Source organism: Dreissena polymorpha, chromosome 10 (assembly GCF_020536995.1).
Source record: "Dreissena polymorpha isolate Duluth1 chromosome 10, UMN_Dpol_1.0, whole genome shotgun sequence".
Classification (NCBI taxonomy): domain Eukaryota; kingdom Metazoa; phylum Mollusca; class Bivalvia; order Myida; family Dreissenidae; genus Dreissena; species Dreissena polymorpha.
The window spans coordinates 24,066,095-24,073,498 of NC_068364.1; the positions used below are offsets into that span (position 1 = coordinate 24,066,095).

Consider the following 7,404-nt stretch of genomic DNA (forward strand, 5'->3'; position numbering starts at 1 on the left):
GGTTCTTATCGTATTGCGTGCAGGAAAGCCTTCACATTGTTAACACCCATATCATTTAAACTGCTTTAAAAATTGTTGACATCATGCACTCAACCAGTGTGCGTGTTATCAAACTGACCGCATGCAACGCTCAAGTCAGGACTTCCAATTTGCGCATGTTTAGCATAGTAGAACCTGCATACACAACTTGTAACAGCTGTGCAGAAGTTTCACTAACAATCATTCATTCCACTGATCGTATTATTGTTTTAAACAGCAGTCTCTGTGGCGCAATCGGTTAGCGCGTTCGGCTGTTAACCGAAAGGTTGGTGGTTCAAGCCCACCCAGGGACGTTTGTTTTATCAATTCCAACCGGTGTTGTATTGAGTTTTAAACATAGTATATTTTGTTTCCATATTTTGCCACGAGTTTTCATGGTTATTACCATATTAAAGAACGTATTGAACCGTAAAAAAATGTACATATCCCAGGCAATATTTAAGCAGTCAGTTGCATGATTCGGAGGACAAGACGTTAACATTTTCTTAACTGGCACTTAACCTTATCACGACACCACTACTTGTATACATAATTTATTTATGGGGATTGGCTTTGAAGAAAACGTTTTGGTAAGAATTTGTGTTTGAGTTTATATTATGCCTTTGTTGATTTTGTTATTTATAAAGTGCGATACAAATATGGGCATGTGACTTGAAGTTTTTACTTTGTTTAAGTAGATGCATATACAGTTGTTTTAAAATATATAAGTTGAAATACATTTAGCACAATTAAAAACAACAACACTAGGAACAAAACAACAGTGATTCCACTGGGGATTGAACCCAGGTCCTTCCGCGTGTTAAGCGGATGTGATAACCACTACACCATGTAATCGCTATATAGCATGACTTGTGTTTACAATATAATCGTTCGGTTTTAACGTATTATTTGAGCTACGAATTTACAAGTGTTCTCCTTACATAATTGACACATTTCTGATCGGTTAGTGTAATGATATCACAAACATTTGAACACATATCAAATTAATTATAGAACGAATCGTACCTGCGTGAGCTTCCAAAATAAACAGCTCATCGGATGGAGACGACCCAGAACTGTTCGGCATGTGTGGCATTTCCCAAGTTTATAAATACCGTGTTTGCATATCTAACGATAAACAGTTCGCCCAACGGGGGACTCGAACCCCCGACCCTCAGATTAAAAGTCTGATGCTCTACCGACTGAGCTAGCCGGGCTTATATGTTCATATACCAGGGTGATTATTGATTGACATTATGGCTGGATCGACATTGTTTAACTGATAAAATCAATATGAACTTACCATGTATAGGTTGTTTATAGTAGTGTATGTTTCTAATACGGATGGCTGTCAGCGGGTTCTTGAAGGAATTGAGTTTTCGACCGTGAAAATGACCCAAATTATACCAAAACCAACATACCGGAATATATGCTGCGTTTGCGTGTTTCATAATAATCCACAATTACTGCGTTTCCTCAGTGCTTTGGTTTTAAAGAGGCCGTGACCCCAAATTCGCACCAAACTGATAACAATATTAGTCATGAATTTAATTACTCAAATTACAGACAAAATGTATACATAGCTGATTAAAAAAGATACACGTGTATACACACTGTTTAAAACGTGTTTAGCTTTATGAGGATTTGGTGTGCTTTGCGTTGCAAACATCGAGATTCCGCATTTTCCTTCTACATATTTCATACCTAAAAATGCGATTCCGCCGGTAAAAACATTAAAACCAATCACTATATACTACAAATTGCTTACTCCTGTGGAACGGTATAATCTCAACTAAAAAAGACATTTTTTGGGTGAGACCAAGACAATACGGCCCTTGACTGTTTATTATTTAGTTCACAATATACTATAAAGATCATTACAAAATGTTATGTAAAACCTTAACCTTTAGTAAAAGAATAAAGTCAACATTTTGCACGTAAGGAATCCTATAACCTTCATTTTCTTCAAACGCATTCTAAGCTGAGTACAATTAAGAAAAATAAACAGCTTTGTCAGGTGATATGTAAGAAACCTCTTTACACGAAGCAAAGCTCATTATGTTTTCCACGTCTTTTCTGGCTACTTATTGGTTGATTGTAACCCACGTTCGCGCAAGGTTCCCGCTCTAGTCTCAAACCTTAAAACGTACCGATTTGATTTCTTGTTGACCATCGATGCTTTCAGTGCATTAAGGTAGAAGCAGAATAACAAAACAAGTGCCATTTAAAGAAAGCATGTCTTCAAGTAAACTACGAAGATTTTTGTGTACAGAGTATAGCATTGAACATCACTGATTTAGATTACTGCAACCACGAGTTGCGGTTAGAAACCACTATACAGAAGAAGTGAACCGAATTGGGTTCTTATCGTATTGCGTGCAGGAAAGCCTTCACATTGTTAACACCCATATCATTTAAACTGCTTTAAAAATTGTTGACATCATGCACTCAACCAGTGTGCGTGTTATCAAACTGACCGCATGCAACGCTCAAGTCAGGACTTCCAATTTGCGCATGTTTAGCATAGTAGAACCTGCATACACAACTTGTAACAGCTGTGCAGAAGTTTCACTAACAATCATTCATTCCACTGATCGTATTATTGTTTTAAACAGCAGTCTCTGTGGCGCAATCGGTTAGCGCGTTCGGCTGTTAACCGAAAGGTTGGTGGTTCAAGCCCACCCAGGGACGTTTGTTTTATCAATTCCAACCGGTGTTGTATTGAGTTTTAAACATAGTATATTTTGTTTCCATATTTTGCCACGAGTTTTCATGGTTATTACCATATTAAAGAACGTATTGAACCGTAAAAAAATGTACATATCCCAGGCAATATTTAAGCAGTCAGTTGCATGATTCGGAGGACAAGACGTTAACATTTTCTTAACTGGCACTTAAACCTTATCACGACACCACTACTTGTATACATAATTTTTTTATGGGGATTGGCTTTGAAGAAAACGTTTTGGTAAGAATTTGTGTTTGAGTTTATATTATGCCTTTGTTGATTTTGTTATTTATAAAGTGCGATACAAATATGGGCATGTGACTTGAAGTTTTTACTTTGTTTAAGTAGATGCATATACAGTTGTTTTAAAATATATAAGTTGAAATACATTTAGCACAATTAAAAAAGCAACAACACTAGGAACAAAACAACAGTGATTCCACTGGGGATTGAACCCAGGTCCTTCCGCGTGTTAAGCGGATGTGATAACCACTACACCATGGAATCGCTATATAGCATGACTTGTGTTTACAATATAATCGTTCGGTTTTAACGTATTATTTGAGCTACGAATTTACAAGTGTTCTCCTTACATAATTGACACATTTCTGATCGGTTAGTGTAATGATATCACAAACATTTGAACACATATCAAATTAATTATAGAACGAATCGTACCTGCGTGAGCTTCCAAAATAAACAGCTCATCGGATGGAGACGACCCAGAACTGTTCGGCATGTGTGGCATTTCCCAAGTTTATAAAATACCGTGTTTGCATATCTAACGATAAAACAGTTCGCCCAACGGGGGACTCGAACCCCCGACCCTCAGATTAAAAGTCTGATGCTCTACCGACTGAGCTAGCCGGGCTTATATGTTCATATACCAGGGTGATTATTGATTGACATTATGGCTGGATCGACATTGTTTAACTGATAAAATCAATATGAACTTACCATGTATAGGTTGTTTATAGTAGTGTATGTTTCTAATACGGATGGCTGTCAGCGGGTTCTTGAAGGAATTGAGTTTCGACCGTGAAAATGACCCAAATTATACCAAAACCAACATACCGGAATATATGCTGCGTTTGCGTGCTTCATAATAATCCACAATTACTGCGTTTCCTCAGTGCTTTGGTTTTAAAGAGGCCGTGACCCCAAATTCGCACCAAACTGATAACAATATTAGTCATGAATTTAATTACTCAAATTACAGACAAAATGTATACATAGCTGATTAAAAAAGATACACGTGTATACACACTGTTTAAAAACGTGTTTAGCTTTATGAGGATTTGGTGTGCTTTGCGTTGCAAACATCGAGATTCCGCATTTTCCTTCTACATATTTCATACCTAAAAATGCGATTCCGCCGGTAAAAACATTAAAACCAATCACTATATACTACAAATTGCTTACTCCTGTGGAACGGTATAATCTCAACTAAAAAAGACATTTTTTGGGTGAGACCAAGACAATACGGCCCTTGACTGTTTATTATTTAGTTCACAATATACTATAAAGATCATTACAAAATGTTATGTAAAACCTTAACCTTTAGTAAAAGAATAAAGTCAACATTTTGCACGTAAGGAATCCTATAACCTTCATTTTCTTCAAACGCATTCTAAGCTGAGTACAATTAAGAAAAATAAAACAGCTTTGTCAGGTGATATGTAAGAAACCTCTTTACACGAAGCAAAGCTCATTATGTTTTCCACGTCTTTTCTGGCTACTTATTGGTTGATTGTAACCCACGTTCGCGCAAGGTTCCCGCTCTAGTCTCAAACCTTAAAACGTACCGATTTGATTTCTTGTTGACCATCGATGCTTTCAGTGCATTAAGGTAGAAGCAGAATAACAAAACAAGTGCCATTTAAAGAAAGCATGTCTTCAAGTAAACTACGAAGATTTTTGTGTACAGAGTATAGCATTGAACATCACTGATTTAGATTACTGCAACCACGAGTTGCGGTTAGAAACCACTATACAGAAGAAGTGAACCGAATTGGGTTCTTATCGTATTGCGTGCAGGAAAGCCTTCACATTGTTAACACCCATATCATTTAAACTGCTTTAAAAATTGTTGACATCATGCACTCAACCAGTGTGCGTGTTATCAAACTGACCGCATGCAACGCTCAAGTCAGGACTTCCAATTTGCGCATGTTTAGCATAGTAGAACCTGCATACACAACTTGTAACAGCTGTGCAGAAGTTTCACTAACAATCATTCATTCCACTGATCGTAGTATTGTTTTAAACAGCAGTCTCTGTGGCGCAATCGGTTAGCGCGTTCGGCTGTTAACCGAAAGGTTGGTGGTTCAAGCCCACCCAGGGACGTTTGTTTTATCAATTCCAACCGGTGTTGTATTGAGTTTTAACATAGTATATTTTGTTTCCATATTTTGCCACGAGTTTTCATGGTTATTACCATATTAAAGAACGTATTGAACCGTAAAAAAATGTACATATCCAGGCAATATTTAAGCAGTCAGTTGCATGATTCGGAGGACAAGACGTTAACATTTTCCTTAACTGCACTAAACCTTATCACGACACCCACTACTTGTATACATAATTTATTTATGGGGATTGGCTTTGAAGAAAACGTTTTGGTAAGAATTTGTGTTTGAGTTTTATATTATGCCTTTGTTGATTTTGTTATTTATAAAGTGCGATACAAATATGGGCATGTGACTTGAAGTTTTTACTTTGTTTAAGTAGATGCATATACAGTTGTTTTAAAATATATAAGTTGAAATACATTTAGCACAATTAAAAAAACAACAACACTAGGAACAAAAACAACAGTGATTCCACTGGGGATTGAACCCAGGTCCTTCCGCGTGTTAAGCGGATGTGATAACCACTACACCATGGAATCGCTATATAGCATGACTTGTGTTTACAATATAATCGTTCGGTTTTAACGTATTATTTGAGCTACGAATTTACAAGTGTTCTCCTTACATAATTGACACATTTCTGATCGGTTAGTGTATGATATCACAAACATTTGAACACATATCAAATTAATTATAGAACGAATCGTACCTGCGTGAGCTTCCAAAATAAACAGCCCATCGGATGGAGACGACCCAGAACTGTTCGGCATGTGTGGCATTTCCCAAGTTTATAAAATACCGTGTTTGCATATCTAACGATAAAACAGTTCGCCCAACGGGGGACTCGAACCCCGACCCTCAGATTAAAAGTCTGATGCTCTACCGACTGAGCTAGCCGGGCTTATATGTTCATATACCAGGGTGATTATTGATTGACATTATGGCTGGATCGACATTGTTTAACTGATAAAATCAATATGAACTTACCATGTATAGGTTGTTTATAGTAGTGTATGTTTCTAATACGGATGGCTGTCAGCGGGTTTCTTGAAGGAATTGAGTTTTCGACCGTGAAAATGACCCAATTATACCAAAACCAACATACCGGAATATATGCTGCGTTTTGCGTGTTTTCATAATAATCCACAATTACTGCGTTCCCTCAGTGCTTTGGTTTTAAAGAGGCCGTGACCCCAAATTCGCACCAAACTGATAAACAATATTAGTCATGAATTTAATTACTCAAATTACAGACAAAATGTATACATAGCTGATTAAAAAGATACACGTGTATACACACTGTTTAAAACGTGTTAGCTTTATGAGGATTTGGTGTGCTTTGCGTTGCAAACATCGAGATTCCGCATTTTCCTTCTACATATTCATACCTAAAAATGCGATTCCGCCGCCGGTAAAAACATTAAAACCAATCACTATATACTACAAATTGCTTACTCCTGTGGAACGGTATAATCTCAACTAAAAAAGACATTTTTTGGGTGAGACCAAGACAATACGGCCCTTGACTGTTTATTATTTAGTTCACAATATACTATAAAGATCATTACAAAATGTTATGTAAAACCTTAACCTTTAGTAAAAGAATAAAGTCAACATTTTGCACGTAAGGAATCCTATAACCTTCATTTTCTTCAAACGCATTCTAAGCTGAGTACAATTAAGAAAAATAAAACAGCTTTGTCAGGTGATCTGTAAGAAACCTCTTTACACGAAGCAAAGCTCATTATGTTTTCCACGTCTTTTCTGGCTACTTATTGGTTGATTGTAACCCACGTTCGCGCAAGGTTCCCGCTCTAGTCTCAAACCTTAAAACGTACCGATTTGAATTTCTTGTTGACCATCGATGCTTCAGTGCATTAAGGTAGAAGCAGAATACAAAACAAGTGCCATTTAAAGAAAGCATGTCTTCAGTAAATACGAAGATTTTTGTGTACAGAGTATAGCATTGAACATCACTGATTTAGATTACTGCAACCACGAGTTGCGGTTAGAAACCACTATACAGAAGAAGTGAACCGAATTGGGTTCTTATCGTATTGCGTGCAGGAAAGCCTTCACATTGTTAACACCCATATCATTTAAACTGCTTTAAAAATTGTTGACATCATGCACTCAACCAGTGTGCGTGTTATCAAACTGACCGCATGCAACGCTCAAGTCAGGGACTTCCAATTTGCGCATGTTTAGCATAGTAGAACCTGCATACACAAACTTGTAACAGCTGTGCAGAAGTTTCACTAACAATCATTCATTCCACTGATCGTTATTGTTTTAAACAGCAGTCTC

The 7,404-nt window shown here is 37.0% G+C and overlaps 9 non-coding genes across 9 annotated transcripts; 3 read left to right on the top strand and 6 right to left on the bottom strand.

Moving 5' to 3' along the window:
* Positions 1-258: 258 nt before the first annotated feature.
* On the top strand, positions 259-332 carry Trnan-guu (transfer RNA asparagine (anticodon GUU)). The gene has a single exon. It is a non-coding gene; the product is annotated as a tRNA-Asn (tRNA).
* Positions 333-800: 468 nt separating this feature from the next.
* Positions 801-873, bottom strand: Trnav-aac (transfer RNA valine (anticodon AAC)). The gene has a single exon. It is a non-coding gene; the product is annotated as a tRNA-Val (tRNA).
* A 289-nt stretch (positions 874-1,162) lies between these two features.
* On the bottom strand, positions 1,163-1,235 carry Trnak-uuu (transfer RNA lysine (anticodon UUU)). Its single transcript has one exon. It is a non-coding gene; the product is annotated as a tRNA-Lys (tRNA).
* Positions 1,236-2,635: 1,400 nt separating this feature from the next.
* On the top strand, positions 2,636-2,709 carry Trnan-guu (transfer RNA asparagine (anticodon GUU)). Its single transcript has one exon. It is a non-coding gene; the product is annotated as a tRNA-Asn (tRNA).
* Positions 2,710-3,180: 471 nt separating this feature from the next.
* Trnav-aac (transfer RNA valine (anticodon AAC)) lies at positions 3,181-3,253 on the bottom strand. Its single transcript has one exon. It is a non-coding gene; the product is annotated as a tRNA-Val (tRNA).
* A 291-nt stretch (positions 3,254-3,544) lies between these two features.
* Positions 3,545-3,617, bottom strand: Trnak-uuu (transfer RNA lysine (anticodon UUU)). Its single transcript has one exon. It is a non-coding gene; the product is annotated as a tRNA-Lys (tRNA).
* Positions 3,618-5,018: 1,401 nt separating this feature from the next.
* Positions 5,019-5,092, top strand: Trnan-guu (transfer RNA asparagine (anticodon GUU)). Its single transcript has one exon. It is a non-coding gene; the product is annotated as a tRNA-Asn (tRNA).
* Positions 5,093-5,563: 471 nt separating this feature from the next.
* On the bottom strand, positions 5,564-5,636 carry Trnav-aac (transfer RNA valine (anticodon AAC)). The gene has a single exon. It is a non-coding gene; the product is annotated as a tRNA-Val (tRNA).
* Positions 5,637-5,926: 290 nt separating this feature from the next.
* Positions 5,927-5,998, bottom strand: Trnak-uuu (transfer RNA lysine (anticodon UUU)). The gene has a single exon. It is a non-coding gene; the product is annotated as a tRNA-Lys (tRNA).
* Positions 5,999-7,404: the final 1,406 nt, after the last annotated feature.